Genomic DNA, 20,005 nt, shown 5'->3' on the forward strand with positions numbered 1-20,005 from the left:
TAGCTCAGGTGAGTTTAAAAGGCTGCTGTTGATAACAAGGGCATTTGCTAAATAGATGGTGTGTGTGCAACAATATACTGAAAGGTCAATTATATTGTGCAGCTTATCTCACCACCTGTAGTTATTTAGGTGAAAGCTCCAAAATGCTTGCCTAATATGTCTGTTTATCCAAAAGGAAGTAAAAAGGGAGAGCTAGAAAGATAGCATTGCATCACATTACATGGCAATGCAATGCACAGTTGCTGAAGTTGAACCAAAATGAGCTTGTAATCTGGCTTCTGCAACTTTGAACATGAAAAATCCAATGAGGAGAAGAAAAGCAAAGCCAAAGAGTCCATCCCAAAATCCGACAAACAAGCAAAATGAACAAAAAACATTGAATTCAATTCTTTCTGATTTTAGAAACTGCATTAAAGAAGGGGTGCACCGGTCCTGGAGATACTGCAATACCAGGTCAATGCGTGGAGTGGACAGAGCAAGCTCTTTTTCCATCTCCCTGTTCTAAAAATCCATTTAATATATGGTCCCCAGATAGGGGACGTATCAGATATTAAACTGATAAGAACAGATACTACACTTGATCTTAGCCAAAAGGCCGAGAAGCGATAACCAGAATTGGTTTCAAACTACGGAGCCACCCAAGGATCAGGAAAAGTCCATTTGTGGAGATGAGCTCCTGGACTCCCGTTAAGAAGACATGTTGTCAACCTCTAGATCCCTTACATGCCTGCACTTTTCGGCTTGCTGCTGCTGCAATCCACGCGTTTTAGATCTGCATAACTCCACCTCTTTAAACACAGCACCTTCACCCCCTGCTGTTCCCACCCGCCTCAACACCGTTGGAAGGGAGGAGAACCAATTAAGGCGGGGGGTGGGGTGGAACGAGCAGCTGTCTACCCTTAGCAGGAGGGCTCCTGATTACATACCTCTCCTGCTGCTGCTGCTGCTGGCTGTCCAGCAGCAGACTGAAGGTGGCTGCTGCTGTGCACAGGTATATAAAGGCTCAGAGCCTATTATGACACGCGCAGCCAGCGTTCCATTGCCACATTCCATCTACTGCAGGCAGGATACCTGGCTGGCTGAATGTCGCTGAGAAGCTCACAGAGACCGCCATAAGCAACAGTTTAACAGAATGCCACAGACTAATCAACCAAACTTTTTGGGTTGGGTTCTCTTTTATAGTCTGCAGGCATTAAATGAAAGAAGTCAGTGTTCCAGCAGAAGGAGACAACGTTTCAGAAAAGGCATTGTAGCAAACCAAAAAAGAAATTTTAAGCGCAGCTGAGTAACCAGCGCACATACCTGTTAGCTCAGGTGAGTTTAAAAGGCTGCTGTTGATAACAAGGGCATTTGCTAAATAGATGGTGTGTGTGCAACAATATACTGAAAGGTCAATTATATTGTGCAGCTTATCTCACCACCTGTAGTTATTTAGGTGAAAGCTCCAAAATGCTTGCCTAATATGTCTGTTTATCCAAAAGGAAGTAAAAAGGGAGAGCTAGAAAGATAGCATTGCATCACATTACATGGCAATGCAATGCACAGTTGCTGAAGTTGAACCAAAATGAGCTTGTAATCTGGCTTCTGCAACTTTGAACATGAAAAATCCAATGAGGAGAAGAAAAGCAAAGCCAAAGAGTCCATCCCAAATTCCGACAAACAAGCAAAATGAACAAAAAACATTGAATTCAATTCTTTCTGATTTTAGAAACTGCATTAAAGAAGGGGTGCACCGGTCCTGGAGATACTGCAATACCAGGTCAATGCGTGGAGTGGACAGAGCAAGCTCTTTTTCCATCTCCCTGTTCTAAAAATCCATTTAATATATGGTCCCCAGATAGGGGACGTATCAGATATTAAACTGATAAGAACAGATACTACACTTGATCTTAGCCAAAAGGCCGAGAAGCGATAACCAGAATTGGTTTCAAACTACGGAGCCACCCAAGGATCCTGAAAAGTCCATTTGTGGAGATGAGCTCCTGGACTCCCGTTAAGAAGACATGTTGTCAACCTCTAGATCCCTTACATGCCTGCACTTTTCGGCTTGCTGCTGCTGCAATCCACGCGTTTTAGATCTGCATAACTCCACCTCTTTAAACACAGCACCTTCACCCCCTGCTGTTCCCACCCGCCTCAACACCGTTGGAAGGGAGGAGAACCAATTAAGGCGGGGGGTGGGGTGGAACGAGCAGCTGTCTACCCTTAGCAGGAGGGCTCCTGATTACATACCTCTCCTGCTGCTGCTGCTGCTGGCTGTCCAGCAGCAGACTGAAGGTGGCTGCTGCTGTGCACAGGTATATAAAGGCTCAGAGCCTATTATGACACGCGCAGCCAGCGTTCCATTGCCACATTCCATCTACTGCAGGCAGGATACCTGGCTGGCTGAATGTCGCTGAGAAGCTCACAGAGACCGCCATAAGCAACAGTTTAACAGAATGCCACAGACTAATCAACCAAACTTTTTGGGTTGGGTTCTCTTTTATAGTCTGCAGGCATTAAATGAAAGAAGTCAGTGTTCCAGCAGAAGGAGACAACGTTTCAGAAAAGGCATTGTAGCAAACCAAAAAAGAAATTTTAAGCGCAGCAGAGTAACCAGCGCACATACCTGTTAGCTCAGGTGAGTTTAAAAGGCTGCTGTTGATAACAAGGGCATTTGCTAAATAGATGGTGTGTGTGCAACAATATACTGAAAGGTCAATTATATTGTGCAGCTTATCTCACCACCTGTAGTTATTTAGGTGAAAGCTCCAAAATGCTTGCCTAATATGTCTGTTTATCCAAAAGGAAGTAAAAAGGGAGAGCTAGAAAGATAGCATTGCATCACATTACATGGCAATGCAATGCACAGTTGCTGAAGTTGAACCAAAATGAGCTTGTAATCTGGCTTCTGCAACTTTGAACATGAAAAATCCAATGAGGAGAAGAAAAGCAAAGCCAAAGAGTCCATCCCAAAATCCGACAAACAAGCAAAATGAACAAAAAACATTGAATTCTATTCTTTCTGATTTTAGAAACTGCATTAAAGAAGGGGTGCACCGGTCCTGGAGATACTGCAATACCAGGTCAATGCGTGGAGTGGACAGAGCAAGCTCTTTTTCCATCTCCCTGTTCTAAAAATCCATTTAATATATGGTCCCCAGATAGGGGACGTATCAGATATTAAACTGATAAGAACAGATACTACACTTGATCTTAGCCAAAAGGCCGAGAAGCGATAACCAGAATTGGTTTCAAACTACGGAGCCACCCAAGGATCCTGAAAAGTCCATTTGTGGAGATGAGCTCCTGGACTCCCGTTAAGAAGACATGTTGTCAACCTCTAGATCCCTTACATGCCTGCACTTTTCGGCTTGCTGCTGCTGCAATCCACGCGTTTTAGATCTGCATAACTCCACCTCTTTAAACACAGCACCTTCACCCCCTGCTGTTCCCACCCGCCTCAACACCGTTGGAAGGGAGGAGAACCAATTAAGGCGGGGGGTGGGGTGGAACGAGCAGCTGTCTACCCTTAGCAGGAGGGCTCCTGATTACATACCTCTCCTGCTGCTGCTGCTGCTGGCTGTCCAGCAGCAGACTGAAGGTGGCTGCTGCTGTGCACAGGTATATAAAGGCTCAGAGCCTATTATGACACGCGCAGCCAGCGTTCCATTGCCACATTCCATCTACTGCAGGCAGGATACCTGGCTGGCTGAATGTCGCTGAGAAGCTCACAGAGACCGCCATAAGCAACAGTTTAACAGAATGCCACAGACTAATCAACCAAACTTTTTGGGTTGGGTTCTCTTTTATAGTCTGCAGGCATTAAATGAAAGAAGTCAGTGTTCCAGCAGAAGGAGACAACGTTTCAGAAAAGGCATTGTAGCAAACCAAAAAAGAAATTTTAAGCGCAGCAGAGTAACCAGCGCACATACCTGTTAGCTCAGGTGAGTTTAAAAGGCTGCTGTTGATAACAAGGGCATTTGCTAAATAGATGGTGTGTGTGCAACAATATACTGAAAGGTCAATTATATTGTGCAGCTTATCTCACCACCTGTAGTTATTTAGGTGAAAGCTCCAAAATGCTTGCCTAATATGTCTGTTTATCCAAAAGGAAGTAAAAAGGGAGAGCTAGAAAGATAGCATTGCATCACATTACATGGCAATGCAATGCACAGTTGCTGAAGTTGAACCAAAATGAGCTTGTAATCTGGCTTCTGCAACTTTGAACATGAAAAATCCAATGAGGAGAAGAAAAGCAAAGCCAAAGAGTCCATCCCAAAATCCGACAAACAAGCAAAATGAACAAAAAACATTGAATTCAATTCTTTCTGATTTTAGAAACTGCATTAAAGAAGGGGTGCACCGGTCCTGGAGATACTGCAATACCAGGTCAATGCGTGGAGTGGACAGAGCAAGCTCTTTTTCCATCTCCCTGTTCTAAAAATCCATTTAATATATGGTCCCCAGATAGGGGACGTATGAGATATTAAACTGATAAGAACAGATACTACACTTGATCTTAGCCAAAAGGCCGAGAAGCGATAACCAGAATTGGTTTCAAACTACGGAGCCACCCAAGGATCCTGAAAAGTCCATTTGTGGAGATGAGCTCCTGGACTCCCGTTAAGAAGACATGTTGTCAACCTCTAGATCCCTTACATGCCTGCACTTTTCGGCTTGCTGCTGCTGCAATCCACGCGTTTTAGATCTGCATAACTCCACCTCTTTAAACACAGCACCTTCACCCCCTGCTGTTCCCACCCGCCTCAACACCGTTGGAAGGGAGGAGAACCAATTAAGGCGGGGGGTGGGGTGGAACGAGCAGCTGTCTACCCTTAGCAGGAGGGCTCCTGATTACATACCTCTCCTGCTGCTGCTGCTGCTGGCTGTCCAGCAGCAGACTGAAGGTGGCTGCTGCTGTGCACAGGTATATAAAGGCTCAGAGCCTATTATGACACGCGCAGCCAGCGTTCCATTGCCACATTCCATCTACTGCAGGCAGGATACCTGGCTGGCTGAATGTCGCTGAGAAGCTCACAGAGACCGCCATAAGCAACAGTTTAACAGAATGCCACAGACTAATCAACCAAACTTTTTGGGTTGGGTTCTCTTTTATAGTCTGCAGGCATTAAATGAAAGAAGTCAGTGTTCCAGCAGAAGGAGACAACGTTTCAGAAAAGGCATTGTAGCAAACCAAAAAAGAAATTTTAAGCGCAGCAGAGTAACCAGCGCACATACCTGTTAGCTCAGGTGAGTTTAAAAGGCTGCTGTTGATAACAAGGGCATTTGCTAAATAGATGGTGTGTGTGCAACAATATACTGAAAGGTCAATTATATTGTGCAGCTTATCTCACCACCTGTAGTTATTTAGGTGAAAGCTCCAAAATGCTTGCCTAATATGTCTGTTTATCCAAAAGGAAGTAAAAAGGGAGAGCTAGAAAGATAGCATTGCATCACATTACATGGCAATGCAATGCACAGTTGCTGAAGTTGAACCAAAATGAGCTTGTAATCTGGCTTCTGCAACTTTGAACATGAAAAATCCAATGAGGAGAAGAAAAGCAAAGCCAAAGAGTCCATCCCAAAATCCGACAAACAAGCAAAATGAACAAAAAACATTGAATTCAATTCTTTCTGATTTTAGAAACTGCATTAAAGAAGGGGTGCACCGGTCCTGGAGATACTGCAATACCAGGTCAATGCGTGGAGTGGACAGAGCAAGCTCTTTTTCCATCTCCCTGTTCTAAAAATCCATTTAATATATGGTCCCCAGATAGGGGACGTATCAGATATTAAACTGATAAGAACAGATACTACACTTGATCTTAGCCAAAAGGCCGAGAAGCGATAACCAGAATTGGTTTCAAACTACGGAGCCACCCAAGGATCAGGAAAAGTCCATTTGTGGAGATGAGCTCCTGGACTCCCGTTAAGAAGACATGTTGTCAACCTCTAGATCCCTTACATGCCTGCACTTTTCGGCTTGCTGCTGCTGCAATCCACGCGTTTTAGATCTGCATAACTCCACCTCTTTAAACACAGCACCTTCACCCCCTGCTGTTCCCACCCGCCTCAACACCGTTGGAAGGGAGGAGAACCAATTAAGGCGGGGGGTGGGGTGGAACGAGCAGCTGTCTACCCTTAGCAGGAGGGCTCCTGATTACATACCTCTCCTGCTGCTGCTGCTGCTGGCTGTCCAGCAGCAGACTGAAGGTGGCTGCTGCTGTGCACAGGTATATAAAGGCTCAGAGCCTATTATGACACGCGCAGCCAGCGTTCCATTGCCACATTCCATCTACTGCAGGCAGGATACCTGGCTGGCTGAATGTCGCTGAGAAGCTCACAGAGACCGCCATAAGCAACAGTTTAACAGAATGCCACAGACTAATCAACCAAACTTTTTGGGTTGGGTTCTCTTTTATAGTCTGCAGGCATTAAATGAAAGAAGTCAGTGTTCCAGCAGAAGGAGACAACGTTTCAGAAAAGGCATTGTAGCAAACCAAAAAAGAAATTTTAAGCGCAGCTGAGTAACCAGCGCACATACCTGTTAGCTCAGGTGAGTTTAAAAGGCTGCTGTTGATAACAAGGGCATTTGCTAAATAGATGGTGTGTGTGCAACAATATACTGAAAGGTCAATTATATTGTGCAGCTTATCTCACCACCTGTAGTTATTTAGGTGAAAGCTCCAAAATGCTTGCCTAATATGTCTGTTTATCCAAAAGGAAGTAAAAAGGGAGAGCTAGAAAGATAGCATTGCATCACATTACATGGCAATGCAATGCACAGTTGCTGAAGTTGAACCAAAATGAGCTTGTAATCTGGCTTCTGCAACTTTGAACATGAAAAATCCAATGAGGAGAAGAAAAGCAAAGCCAAAGAGTCCATCCCAAATTCCGACAAACAAGCAAAATGAACAAAAAACATTGAATTCAATTCTTTCTGATTTTAGAAACTGCATTAAAGAAGGGGTGCACCGGTCCTGGAGATACTGCAATACCAGGTCAATGCGTGGAGTGGACAGAGCAAGCTCTTTTTCCATCTCCCTGTTCTAAAAATCCATTTAATATATGGTCCCCAGATAGGGGACGTATCAGATATTAAACTGATAAGAACAGATACTACACTTGATCTTAGCCAAAAGGCCGAGAAGCGATAACCAGAATTGGTTTCAAACTACGGAGCCACCCAAGGATCCTGAAAAGTCCATTTGTGGAGATGAGCTCCTGGACTCCCGTTAAGAAGACATGTTGTCAACCTCTAGATCCCTTACATGCCTGCACTTTTCGGCTTGCTGCTGCTGCAATCCACGCGTTTTAGATCTGCATAACTCCACCTCTTTAAACACAGCACCTTCACCCCCTGCTGTTCCCACCCGCCTCAACACCGTTGGAAGGGAGGAGAACCAATTAAGGCGGGGGGTGGGGTGGAACGAGCAGCTGTCTACCCTTAGCAGGAGGGCTCCTGATTACATACCTCTCCTGCTGCTGCTGCTGCTGGCTGTCCAGCAGCAGACTGAAGGTGGCTGCTGCTGTGCACAGGTATATAAAGGCTCAGAGCCTATTATGACACGCGCAGCCAGCGTTCCATTGCCACATTCCATCTACTGCAGGCAGGATACCTGGCTGGCTGAATGTCGCTGAGAAGCTCACAGAGACCGCCATAAGCAACAGTTTAACAGAATGCCACAGACTAATCAACCAAACTTTTTGGGTTGGGTTCTCTTTTATAGTCTGCAGGCATTAAATGAAAGAAGTCAGTGTTCCAGCAGAAGGAGACAACGTTTCAGAAAAGGCATTGTAGCAAACCAAAAAAGAAATTTTAAGCGCAGCAGAGTAACCAGCGCACATACCTGTTAGCTCAGGTGAGTTTAAAAGGCTGCTGTTGATAACAAGGGCATTTGCTAAATAGATGGTGTGTGTGCAACAATATACTGAAAGGTCAATTATATTGTGCAGCTTATCTCACCACCTGTAGTTATTTAGGTGAAAGCTCCAAAATGCTTGCCTAATATGTCTGTTTATCCAAAAGGAAGTAAAAAGGGAGAGCTAGAAAGATAGCATTGCATCACATTACATGGCAATGCAATGCACAGTTGCTGAAGTTGAACCAAAATGAGCTTGTAATCTGGCTTCTGCAACTTTGAACATGAAAAATCCAATGAGGAGAAGAAAAGCAAAGCCAAAGAGTCCATCCCAAAATCCGACAAACAAGCAAAATGAACAAAAAACATTGAATTCTATTCTTTCTGATTTTAGAAACTGCATTAAAGAAGGGGTGCACCGGTCCTGGAGATACTGCAATACCAGGTCAATGCGTGGAGTGGACAGAGCAAGCTCTTTTTCCATCTCCCTGTTCTAAAAATCCATTTAATATATGGTCCCCAGATAGGGGACCTATCAGATATTAAACTGATAAGAACAGATACTACACTTGATCTTAGCCAAAAGGCCGAGAAGCGATAACCAGAATTGGTTTCAAACTACGGAGCCACCCAAGGATCCTGAAAAGTCCATTTGTGGAGATGAGCTCCTGGACTCCCGTTAAGAAGACATGTTGTCAACCTCTAGATCCCTTACATGCCTGCACTTTTCGGCTTGCTGCTGCTGCAATCCACGCGTTTTAGATCTGCATAACTCCACCTCTTTAAACACAGCACCTTCACCCCCTGCTGTTCCCACCCGCCTCAACACCGTTGGAAGGGAGGAGAACCAATTAAGGCGGGGGGTGGGGTGGAACGAGCAGCTGTCTACCCTTAGCAGGAGGGCTCCTGATTACATACCTCTCCTGCTGCTGCTGCTGCTGGCTGTCCAGCAGCAGACTGAAGGTGGCTGCTGCTGTGCACAGGTATATAAAGGCTCAGAGCCTATTATGACACGCGCAGCCAGCGTTCCATTGCCACATTCCATCTACTGCAGGCAGGATACCTGGCTGGCTGAATGTCGCTGAGAAGCTCACAGAGACCGCCATAAGCAACAGTTTAACAGAATGCCACAGACTAATCAACCAAACTTTTTGGGTTGGGTTCTCTTTTATAGTCTGCAGGCATTAAATGAAAGAAGTCAGTGTTCCAGCAGAAGGAGACAACGTTTCAGAAAAGGCATTGTAGCAAACCAAAAAAGAAATTTTAAGCGCAGCAGAGTAACCAGCGCACATACCTGTTAGCTCAGGTGAGTTTAAAAGGCTGCTGTTGATAACAAGGGCATTTGCTAAATAGATGGTGTGTGTGCAACAATATACTGAAAGGTCAATTATATTGTGCAGCTTATCTCACCACCTGTAGTTATTTAGGTGAAAGCTCCAAAATGCTTGCCTAATATGTCTGTTTATCCAAAAGGAAGTAAAAAGGGAGAGCTAGAAAGATAGCATTGCATCACATTACATGGCAATGCAATGCACAGTTGCTGAAGTTGAACCAAAATGAGCTTGTAATCTGGCTTCTGCAACTTTGAACATGAAAAATCCAATGAGGAGAAGAAAAGCAAAGCCAAAGAGTCCATCCCAAAATCCGACAAACAATCAAAATGAACAAAAAACATTGAATTCAATTCTTTCTGATTTTAGAAACTGCATTAAAGAAGGGGTGCACCGGTCCTGGAGATACTGCAATACCAGGTCAATGCGTGGAGTGGACAGAGCAAGCTCTTTTTCCATCTCCCTGTTCTAAAAATCCATTTAATATATGGTCCCCAGATAGGGGACGTATCAGATATTAAACTGATAAGAACAGATTTTTTTTTGGTTGAATATATCTTTTATTAGCACAAAAAATAAGTTAACAGACAGTGTACAGTGCCGCAGCCCAGTACACACAGAATTCTACATCATATTTACATAGCATGAGGATACGACGCACTAACTAGACACATCACACCCCTATGCTACACAAAACACTCAATCTGAAAGAAAAAGCATGTCAATCAATACAGTACAACGAACCGTGATAAGGGATGGGGATTGGGAAAAAGGGGATGGGGAGGGGAAAATCACAGGCCCGAAGCTTTATTGAAAGACAAGACACATAAGGGGAGAGGGGGAGGAGGGGTTTAGTCCTCATCCTCGTCCTCCGGACCGTCCACGATGGAATAGTCTCTGAGCAGGCTGTGGATCAGCCTGCGGCAGTCCTGGATGGACATCCTCTCCCTCCTCAAGATGAGCCGGTTCCTGGCGACCCAAACGGCATCCTTGAAGCAGTTCATAAAGCGCCAAGCCTCCTGGATGGCTCCGACGGTATGAACCCCAGGGAAGAGTCCGTAAAGCACAGAATGGTGCGATAGGCTCGCCCTGGGGACAGAGTTCCTCAGGTCGTCCTCAAGGTCAGTCAACAGGCGCTGTGCAAATCCGCAGTCCCAAAAAGTGTGCAAAGATGTTTCCTCCACGAAGGGGCACCTTGGGCAGTACCGGGTCTTGCACAGGTTCCGGGCATGCATGAATGACCGGACGGGCAGTCCGCCCTGAATCGCCATCCACGACAAGTCCTTGTGCCCGTTGGTCAGCCTGTCAGACGACACATTTGTCCACACAGTCTCCAGCGTGTCCTGGTGAAGTCCTGTGATGTTCTCCACGTCATCCTTGGCTCTGATGAGCTTGTGGATAGTTTTGGGCTTCCACAAGTCGGGCTTGAGTCCCTCCAGTTGATGTTCCCCCACAAATCGAACGACGTCTCCGTAGAACCATGGCGTCGTCCAGTTGTAGGGGAAGGAGCTGTCCCACTTGTCCCAGCCGAGTCGCCTCCAAAGAGGAAGCAGGAAGAAGCGAGACATGGACCTGCCCGCGGAGCCACTACACTTGATCTTAGCCAAAAGGCCGAGAAGCGATAACCAGAATTGGTTTCAAACTACGGAGCCACCCAAGGATCCTGAAAAGTCCATTTGTGGAGATGAGCTCCTGGACTCCCGTTAAGAAGACATGTTGTCAACCTCTAGATCCCTTACATGCCTGCACTTTTCGGCTTGCTGCTGCTGCAATCCACGCGTTTTAGATCTGCATAACTCCACCTCTTTAAACACAGCACCTTCAACCCCTGCTGTTCCCACCCGCCTCAACACCGTTGGAAGGGAGGAGAACCAATTAAGGCGGGGGGTGGGGTGGAACGAGCAGCTGTCTACCCTTAGCAGGAGGGCTCCTGATTACATACCTCTCCTGCTGCTGCTGCTGCTGGCTGTCCAGCAGCAGACTGAAGGTGGCTGCTGCTGTGCACAGGTATATAAAGGCTCAGAGCCTATTATGACACGCGCAGCCAGCGTTCCATTGCCACATTCCATCTACTGCAGGCAGGATACCTGGCTGGCTGAATGTCGCTGAGAAGCTCACAGAGACCGCCATAAGCAACAGTTTAACAGAATGCCACAGACTAATCAACCAAACTTTTTGGGTTGGGTTCTCTTTTATAGTCTGCAGGCATTAAATGAAAGAAGTCAGTGTTCCAGCAGAAGGAGACAACGTTTCAGAAAAGGCATTGTAGCAAACCAAAAAAGAAATTTTAAGCGCAGCAGAGTAACCAGCGCACATACCTGTTAGCTCAGGTGAGTTTAAAAGGCTGCTGTTGATAAGAAGGGCATTTGCTAAATAGATGGTGTGTGTGCAACAATATACTGAAAGGTCAATTATATTGTGCAGCTTATCTCACCACCTGTAGTTATTTAGGTAAAAGCTCCAAAATGCTTGCCTAATATGTCTGTTTATCCAAAAGGAAGTAAAAAGGGAGAGCTAGAAATATAGCATTGCATCACATTACATGGCAATGCAATGCACAGTTGTTGAAGTTGAACCAAAATGAGCTTGTAATCTGGCTTCTGCAACTTTGAACATGAAAAATCCAATGAGGAGAAGAAAAGCAAAGCCAAAGAGTCCATCCCAAAATCCGACAAACAAGCAAAATGAACAAAAAACATTGAATTCAATTCTTTCTGATTTTAGAAACTGCATTAAAGAAGGGGTGCACCGGTCCTGGAGATACTGCAATACCAGGTCAATGCGTGGAGTGGACAGAGCAAGCTCTTTTTCCATCTCCCTGTTCTAAAAATCCATTTAATATATGGTCCCCAGATAGGGGACGTATCAGATATTAAACTGATAAGAACAGATACTACACTTGATCTTAGCCAAAAGGCCGAGAAGCGATAACCAGAATTGGTTTCAAACTACGGAGCCACCCAAGGATCCTGAAAAGTCCATTTGTGGAGATGAGCTCCTGGACTCCCGTTAAGAAGACATGTTGTCAACCTCTAGATCCCTTACATGCCTGCACTTTTCGGCTTGCTGCTGCTGCAATCCACGCGTTTTAGATCTGCATAACTCCACCTCTTTAAACACAGCACCTTCACCCCCTGCTGTTCCCACCCGCCTCAACACCGTTGGAAGGGAGGAGAACCAATTAAGGCGGGGGGTGGGGTGGAACGAGCAGCTGTCTACCCTTAGCAGGAGGGCTCCTGATTACATACCTCTCCTGCTGCTGCTGCTGCTGGCTGTCCAGCAGCAGACTGAAGGTGGCTGCTGCTGTGCACAGGTATATAAAGGCTCAGAGCCTATTATGACACGCGCAGCCAGCGTTCCATTGCCACATTCCATCTACTGCAGGCAGGATACCTGGCTGGCTGAATGTCGCTGAGAAGCTCACAGAGACCGCCATAAGCAACAGTTTAACAGAATGCCACAGACTAATCAACCAAACTTTTTGGGTTGGGTTCTCTTTTATAGTCTGCAGGCATTAAATGAAAGAAGTCAGTGTTCCAGCAGAAGGAGACAACGTTTCAGAAAAGGCATTGTAGCAAACCAAAAAAGAAATTTTAAGCGCAGCAGAGTAACCAGCGCACATACCTGTTAGCTCAGGTGAGTTTAAAAGGCTGCTGTTGATAACAAGGGCATTTGCTAAATAGATGGTGTGTGTGCAACAATATACTGAAAGGTCAATTATATTGTGCAGCTTATCTCACCACCTGTAGTTATTTAGGTGAAAGCTCCAAAATGCTTGCCTAATATGTCTGTTTATCCAAAAGGAAGTAAAAAGGGAGAGCTAGAAAGATAGCATTGCATCACATTACATGGCAATGCAATGCACAGTTGCTGAAGTTGAACCAAAATGAGCTTGTAATCTGGCTTCTGCAACTTTGAACATGAAAAATCCAATGAGGAGAAGAAAAGCAAAGCCAAAGAGTCCATCCCAAAATCCGACAAACAAGCAAAATGAACAAAAAACATTGAATTCAATTCTTTCTGATTTTAGAAACTGCATTAAAGAAGGGGTGCACCGGTCCTGGAGATACTGCAATACCAGGTCAATGCGTGGAGTGGACAGAGCAAGCTCTTTTTCCATCTCCCTGTTCTAAAAATCCATTTAATATATGGTCCCCAGATAGGGGACGTATCAGATATTAAACTGATAAGAACAGATACTACACTTGATCTTAGCCAAAAGGCCGAGAAGCGATAACCAGAATTGGTTTCAAACTACGGAGCCACCCAAGGATCCTGAAAAGTCCATTTGTGGAGATGAGCTCCTGGACTCCCGTTAAGAAGACATGTTGTCAACCTCTAGATCCCTTACATGCCTGCACTTTTCGGCTTGCTGCTGCTGCAATCCACGCGTTTTAGATCTGCATAACTCCACCTCTTTAAACACAGCACCTTCACCCCCTGCTGTTCCCACCCGCCTCAACACCGTTGGAAGGGAGGAGAACCAATTAAGGCGGGGGGTGGGGTGGAACGAGCAGCTGTCTACCCTTAGCAGGAGGGCTCCTGATTACATACCTCTCCTGCTGCTGCTGCTGCTGGCTGTCCAGCAGCAGACTGAAGGTGGCTGCTGCTGTGCACAGGTATATAAAGGCTCAGAGCCTATTATGACACGCGCAGCCAGCGTTCCATTGCCACATTCCATCTACTGCAGGCAGGATACCTGGCTGGCTGAATGTCGCTGAGAAGCTCACAGAGACCGCCATAAGCAACAGTTTAACAGAATGCCACAGACTAATCAACCAAACTTTTTGGGTTGGGTTCTCTTTTATAGTCTGCAGGCATTAAATGAAAGAAGTCAGTGTTCCAGCAGAAGGAGACAACGTTTCAGAAAAGGCATTGTAGCAAACCAAAAAAGAAATTTTAAGCGCAGCAGAGTAACCAGCGCACATACCTGTTAGCTCAGGTGAGTTTAAAAGGCTGCTGTTGATAACAAGGGCATTTGCTAAATAGATGGTGTGTGTGCAACAATATACTGAAAGGTCAATTATATTGTGCAGCTTATCTCACCACCTGTAGTTATTTAGGTGAAAGCTCCAAAATGCTTGCCTAATATGTCTGTTTATCCAAAAGGAAGTAAAAAGGGAGAGCTAGAAAGATAGCATTGCATCACATTACATGGCAATGCAATGCACAGTTGCTGAAGTTGAACCAAAATGAGCTTGTAATCTGGCTTCTGCAACTTTGAACATGAAAAATCCAATGAGGAGAAGAAAAGCAAAGCCAAAGAGTCCATCCCAAAATCCGACAAACAAGCAAAATGAACAAAAAACATTGAATTCAATTCTTTCTGATTTTAGAAACTGCATTAAAGAAGGGGTGCACCGGTCCTGGAGATACTGCAATACCAGGTCAATGCGTGGAGTGGACAGAGCAAGCTCTTTTTCCATCTCCCTGTTCTAAAAATCCATTTAATATATGGTCCCCAGATAGGGGACGTATCAGATATTAAACTGATAAGAACAGATTTTTTTTTTTTTTTTCGAAAGCCCGAATTCGTGTACAAAACCCGAGTGCGCTTAAAAAAGTGACAAGTGCCACAAAAAAAGTGCACTAGGATGCTGGTCTTCTTGAAACCCTCTCCAAAAGGAGAATGGTCCCCCTAACCATTCCCCGTCCCTCCGAGCCAAAAGGCCACAGCGAGGAACAGGGACAAAAAGCCACCTCCAGCCGAAGCCAGAGGCGACCCAATCTTACCCCCAGCACCTGCCCGAGTTCTCACCCGAGCAAGGCACTGGGAGCCAAAGACTGTGCTCCCCTCCCGGAAGAGGGGAGCCAACAACGCTCTCCTCCCAAAAGAGGAGAGCCAGGGGGGTTCAGGGCGGAGCGGAACCTGATGGCCACACACTCCCCCCCTAGACCTGCCAAGAGAGGAACCCGTAAGGGAACCGCATCCCGACAAAATCCTAGTAGGACGTGACACACGTGAATAAGTGGACACACAGTGACAAAGAAATTAAATAAATACTGAAGGTTTCACAGTATAATACTGCCCGGACCTTCGACCGGGAATTGAAAAATTCCCCATCCTAAGGCCAGAAGGCCCGGAATAAGGGTGTGTGCGAAGAAAGAAAATTTGAAGTGCTTGTGCAAATGTGCCATAAACTCAAGTGGGGTTCCCAATCCCAGTGAGTTAAGGCACCCCAGGGTCACCACTCCTGGGGCACTTCACACTTCGGGCTTTCGATCTTCCCCGGCCCAATGGCGTCGATCCTGGGGGGCCATGCTTTCCACCAGATGACTATATTAGCCACCTGGCGTACTAACAAGCGCCTAAACCCCAGTGTGCATAATGTATCAATCTACTAGGGCGGCCAACATCCAAAACCGCCTTTTCGAAAGATACTACACTTGATCTTAGCCAAAAGGCCGAGAAGCGATAACCAGAATTTGTTTCAAACTACGGAGCCACCCAAGGATCCTGAAAAGTCCATTTGTGGAGATGAGCTCCTGGACTCCCGTTAAGAAGACATGTTGTCAACCTCTAGATCCCTTACATGCCTGCACTTTTCGGCTTGCTGCTGCTGCAATCCACGCGTTTTAGATCTGCATAACTCCACCTCTTTAAACACAGCACCTTCACCCCCTGCTGTTCCCACCCGCCTCAACACCGTTGGAAGGGAGGAGAACCAATTAAGGCGGGGGGTGGGGTGGAACGAGCAGCTGTCTACCCTTAGCAGGAGGGCTCCTGATTACATACCTCTCCTGCTGCTGCTGCTGCTGGCTGTCCAGCAGCAGACTGAAGGTGGCTGCTGCTGTGCACAGGTATATAAAGGCTCAGAGCCTATTATGACACGCGCAGCCAGCGTTCCATTGCCACATTCCATCTACTGCAGGCAGGGTACCTGACTGGCTGAATGTCGCTGAGAAGCTCACAGAGACCGCCATAAGCAACAGTTTAACAGAATGCCACAGACTAATCAACCAAACTTTTTGGGTTGGGTTCTCTTTTATAGTCTGCAGGCATTAAATGAAAGAAGTCAGTGTTCCAGCAGAAGGAGACAACGTTTCAGAAAAGGCATTGTAGCAAACCAAAAAAGAAATTTTAAGCGCAGCAGAGTAACCAGCGCACATACCTGTTAGCTCAGGTGAGTTTAAAAGGCTGCTGTTGATAACAAGGGCATTTGCTAAATAGATGGTGTGTGTGCAACAATATACTGAAAGGTCAATTATATTGTGCAGCTTATCTCACCACCTGTAGTTATTTAGGTGAAAGCTCCAAAATGCTTGCCTAATATGTCTGTTTATCCAAAAGGAAGTAAAAAGGGAGAGCTAGAAAGATAGCATTGCATCACATTACATGGCAATGCAATGCACAGTTGCTGAAGTTGAACCAAAATGAGCTTGTAATCTGGCTTCTGCAACTTTGAACATGAAAAATCCAATGAGGAGAAGAAAAGCAAAGCCAAAGAGTCCATCCCAAAATCCGACAAACAAGCAAAATGAACAAAAAACATTGAATTCAATTCTTTCTGATTTTAGAAACTGCATTAAAGAAGGGGTGCACCGGTCCTGGAGATACTGCAATACCAGGTCAATGCGTGGAGTGGACAGAGCAAGCTCTTTTTCCATCTCCCTGTTCTAAAAATCCATTTAATATATGGTCCCCAGATAGGGGACGTATCAGATATTAAACTGATAAGAACAGATACTACACTTGATCTTAGCCAAAAGGCCGAGAAGCGATAACCAGAATTGGTTTCAAACTACGGAGCCACCCAAGGATCCTGAAAAGTCCATTTGTGGAGATGAGCTCCTGGACTCCCGTTAAGAAGACATGTTGTCAACCTCTAGATCCCTTACATGCCTGCACTTTTCGGCTTGCTGCTGCTGCAATCCACGCGTTTTAGATCTGCATAACTCCACCTCTTTAAACACAGCACCTTCACCCCCTGCTGTTCCCACCCGCCTCAACACCGTTGGAAGGGAGGAGAACCAATTAAGGCGGGGGGTGGGGTGGAACGAGCAGCTGTCTACCCTTAGCAGGAGGGCTCCTGATTACATACCTCTCCTGCTGCTGCTGCTGCTGGCTGTCCAGCAGCAGACTGAAGGTGGCTGCTGCTGTGCACAGGTATATAAAGGCTCAGAGCCTATTATGACACGCGCAGCCAGCGTTCCATTGCCACATTCCATCTACTGCAGGCAGGATACCTGGCTGGCTGAATGTCGCTGAGAAGCTCACAGAGACCGCCATAAGCAACAGTTTAACAGAATGCCACAGACTAATCAACCAAACTTTTTGGGTTGGGTTCTCTTTTATAGTCTGCAGGCATTAAATGAAAGAAGTCAGTGTTCCAGCAGAAGGAGACAACGTTTCAGAAAAGGCATTGTAGCAAACCAAAAAAGAAATTTTAAGCGCAGCAGAGTAACCAGCGCACATACCTGTTAGCTCAGGTGAGTTTAAAAGGCTGCTGTTGATAACAAGGGCATTTGCTAAATAGATGGTGTGTGTGCAACAATATACTGAAAGGTCAATTATATTGTGCAGCTTATCTCACCACCTGTAGTTATTTAGGTGAAAGCTCCAAAATGCTTGCCTAATATGTCTGTTTATCCAAAAGGAAGTAAAAAGGGAGAGCTAGAAAGATAGCATTGCATCACATTACATGGCAATGCAATGCACAGTTGCTGAAGTTGAACCAAAATGAGCTTGTAATCTGGCTTCTGCAACTTTGAACATGAAAAATCCAATGAGGAGAAGAAAAGCAAAGCCAAAGAGTCCATCCCAAAATCCGACAAACAAGCAAAATGAACAAAAAACATTGAATTCAATTCTTTCTGATTTTAGAAACTGCATTAAAGAAGGGGTGCACCGGTCCTGGAGATACTGCAATACCAGGTCAATGCGTGGAGTGGACAGAGCAAGCTCTTTTTCCATCTCCCTGTTCTAAAAATCCATTTAATATATGGTCCCCAGATAGGGGACGTATCAGATATTAAACTGATAAGAACAGATACTACACTTGATCTTAGCCAAAAGGCCGAGAAGCGATAACCAGAATTGGTTTCAAACTACGGAGCCACCCAAGGATCCTGAAAAGTCCATTTGTGGAGATGAGCTCCTGGACTCCCGTTAAGAAGACATGTTGTCAACCTCTAGATCCCTTACATGCCTGCACTTTTCGGCTTGCTGCTGCTGCAATCCACGCGTTTTAGATCTGCATAACTCCACCTCTTTAAACACAGCACCTTCACCCCCTGCTGTTCCCACCCGCCTCAACACCGTTGGAAGGGAGGAGAACCAATTAAGGCGGGGGGTGGGGTGGAACGAGCAGCTGTCTACCCTTAGCAGGAGGGCTCCTGATTACATACCTCTCCTGCTGCTGCTGCTGCTGGCTGTCCAGCAGCAGACTGAAGGTGGCTGCTGCTGTGCACAGGTATATAAAGGCTCAGAGCCTATTATGACACGCGCAGCCAGCGTTCCATTGCCACATTCCATCTACTGCAGGCAGGATACCTGGCTGGCTGAATGTCGCTGAGAAGCTCACAGAGACCGCCATAAGCAACAGTTTAACAGAATGCCACAGACTAATCAACCAAACTTTTTGGGTTGGGTTCTCTTTTATAGTCTGCAGGCATTAAATGAAAGAAGTCAGTGTTCCAGCAGAAGGAGACAACGTTTCAGAAAAGGCATTGTAGCAAACCAAAAAAGAAATTTTAAGCGCAGCAGAGTAACCAGCGCACATACCTGTTAGCTCAGGTGAGTTTAAAAGGCTGCTGTTGATAACAAGGGCATTTGCTAAATAGATGGTGTGTGTGCAACAATATACTGAAAGGTCAATTATATTGTGCAGCTTATCTCACCACCTGTAGTTATTTAGGTGAAAGCTCCAAAATGCTTGCCTAATATGTCTGTTTATCCAAAAGGAAGTAAAAAGGGAGAGCTAGAAAGATAGCATTGCATCACATTACATGGCAATGCAATGCACAGTTGCTGAAGTTGAACCAAAATGAGCTTGTAATCTGGCTTCTGCAACTTTGAACATGAAAAATCCAATGAGGAGAAGAAAAGCAAAGCCAAAGAGTCCATCCCAAAATCCGACAAACAAGCAAAATGAACAAAAAACATTGAATTCAATTCTTTCTGATTTTAGAAACTGCATTAAAGAAGGGGTGCACCGGTCCTGGAGATACTGCAATACCAGGTCAATGCGTGGAGTGGACAGAGCAAGCTCTTTTTCCATCTCCCTGTTCTAAAAATCCATTTAATATATGGTCCCCAGATAGGGGACGTATCAGATATTAAACTGATAAGAACAGATACTACACTTGATCTTAGCCAAAAGGCCGAGAAGCGATAACCAGAATTGGTTTCAAACTACGGAGCCACCCAAGGATCCTGAAAAGTCCATTTGTGGAGATGAGCTCCTGGACTCCCGTTAAGAAGACATGTTGTCAACCTCTAGATCCCTTACATGCCTGCACTTTTCGGCTTGCTGCTGCTGCAATCCACGCGTTTTAGATCTGCATAACTCCACCTCTTTAAACACAGCACCTTCACCCCCTGCTGTTCCCACCCGCCTCAACACCGTTGGAAGGGAGGAGAACCAATTAAGGCGGGGGGTGGGGTGGAACGAGCAGCTGTCTACCCTTAGCAGGAGGGCTCCTGATTACATACCTCTCCTGCTGCTGCTGCTGCTGGCTGTCCAGCAGCAGACTGAAGGTGGCTGCTGCTGTGCACAGGTATATAAAGGCTCAGAGCCTATTATGACACGCGCAGCCAGCGTTCCATTGCCACATTCCATCTACTGCAGGCAGGATACCTGGCTGGCTGAATGTCGCTGAGAAGCTCAC

The 20,005-nt window shown here is 45.7% G+C and overlaps 13 non-coding genes and 2 pseudogenes across 13 annotated transcripts; all 15 read right to left on the bottom strand.

Annotated features, from left to right (window-relative positions):
• Positions 1 to 416: 416 nt before the first annotated feature.
• On the bottom strand, positions 417 to 607 carry LOC141227717 (U2 spliceosomal RNA). Its single transcript, XR_012294699.1, has one exon. It is a non-coding gene; the product is annotated as a U2 spliceosomal RNA (small nuclear RNA).
• Positions 608 to 1,722: 1,115 nt separating this feature from the next.
• Positions 1,723 to 1,913, bottom strand: LOC141227718 (U2 spliceosomal RNA). Its single transcript, XR_012294700.1, has one exon. It is a non-coding gene; the product is annotated as a U2 spliceosomal RNA (small nuclear RNA).
• Positions 1,914 to 3,028: 1,115 nt separating this feature from the next.
• Positions 3,029 to 3,219, bottom strand: LOC141227719 (U2 spliceosomal RNA). The gene has a single exon (XR_012294701.1). It is a non-coding gene; the product is annotated as a U2 spliceosomal RNA (small nuclear RNA).
• Positions 3,220 to 4,334: 1,115 nt separating this feature from the next.
• LOC141227102 (U2 spliceosomal RNA) lies at positions 4,335 to 4,525 on the bottom strand. The gene has a single exon (XR_012294210.1). It is a non-coding gene; the product is annotated as a U2 spliceosomal RNA (small nuclear RNA).
• Positions 4,526 to 5,640: 1,115 nt separating this feature from the next.
• Positions 5,641 to 5,831, bottom strand: LOC141227720 (U2 spliceosomal RNA). Its single transcript, XR_012294702.1, has one exon. It is a non-coding gene; the product is annotated as a U2 spliceosomal RNA (small nuclear RNA).
• Positions 5,832 to 6,946: 1,115 nt separating this feature from the next.
• On the bottom strand, positions 6,947 to 7,137 carry LOC141227721 (U2 spliceosomal RNA). Its single transcript, XR_012294703.1, has one exon. It is a non-coding gene; the product is annotated as a U2 spliceosomal RNA (small nuclear RNA).
• A 1,115-nt stretch (positions 7,138 to 8,252) lies between these two features.
• LOC141226967 (U2 spliceosomal RNA) lies at positions 8,253 to 8,443 on the bottom strand. The gene has a single exon (XR_012294080.1). It is a non-coding gene; the product is annotated as a U2 spliceosomal RNA (small nuclear RNA).
• A 1,115-nt stretch (positions 8,444 to 9,558) lies between these two features.
• On the bottom strand, positions 9,559 to 9,754 carry LOC141227178 (U2 spliceosomal RNA). The gene has a single exon (XR_012294275.1). It is a non-coding gene; the product is annotated as a U2 spliceosomal RNA (small nuclear RNA).
• A 2,159-nt stretch (positions 9,755 to 11,913) lies between these two features.
• On the bottom strand, positions 11,914 to 12,104 carry LOC141227722 (U2 spliceosomal RNA). The gene has a single exon (XR_012294704.1). It is a non-coding gene; the product is annotated as a U2 spliceosomal RNA (small nuclear RNA).
• Positions 12,105 to 13,219: 1,115 nt separating this feature from the next.
• On the bottom strand, positions 13,220 to 13,410 carry LOC141227723 (U2 spliceosomal RNA). Its single transcript, XR_012294705.1, has one exon. It is a non-coding gene; the product is annotated as a U2 spliceosomal RNA (small nuclear RNA).
• Positions 13,411 to 14,525: 1,115 nt separating this feature from the next.
• LOC141227241 (U2 spliceosomal RNA) lies at positions 14,526 to 14,706 on the bottom strand (annotated as a pseudogene).
• Positions 14,707 to 15,500: 794 nt separating this feature from the next.
• LOC141227346 (U2 spliceosomal RNA) lies at positions 15,501 to 15,592 on the bottom strand (annotated as a pseudogene).
• A 1,115-nt stretch (positions 15,593 to 16,707) lies between these two features.
• LOC141227724 (U2 spliceosomal RNA) lies at positions 16,708 to 16,898 on the bottom strand. The gene has a single exon (XR_012294706.1). It is a non-coding gene; the product is annotated as a U2 spliceosomal RNA (small nuclear RNA).
• A 1,115-nt stretch (positions 16,899 to 18,013) lies between these two features.
• LOC141227726 (U2 spliceosomal RNA) lies at positions 18,014 to 18,204 on the bottom strand. The gene has a single exon (XR_012294708.1). It is a non-coding gene; the product is annotated as a U2 spliceosomal RNA (small nuclear RNA).
• Positions 18,205 to 19,319: 1,115 nt separating this feature from the next.
• Positions 19,320 to 19,510, bottom strand: LOC141227727 (U2 spliceosomal RNA). Its single transcript, XR_012294709.1, has one exon. It is a non-coding gene; the product is annotated as a U2 spliceosomal RNA (small nuclear RNA).
• Positions 19,511 to 20,005: the final 495 nt, after the last annotated feature.

Source organism: Phyllobates terribilis, unplaced genomic scaffold, assembly GCF_046119375.1.
Source record: "Phyllobates terribilis strain yellow unplaced genomic scaffold, ASM4611937v1 Scaffold_416__1_contigs__length_1633014, whole genome shotgun sequence".
In the NCBI taxonomy this organism is placed as follows: domain Eukaryota; kingdom Metazoa; phylum Chordata; class Amphibia; order Anura; family Dendrobatidae; genus Phyllobates; species Phyllobates terribilis.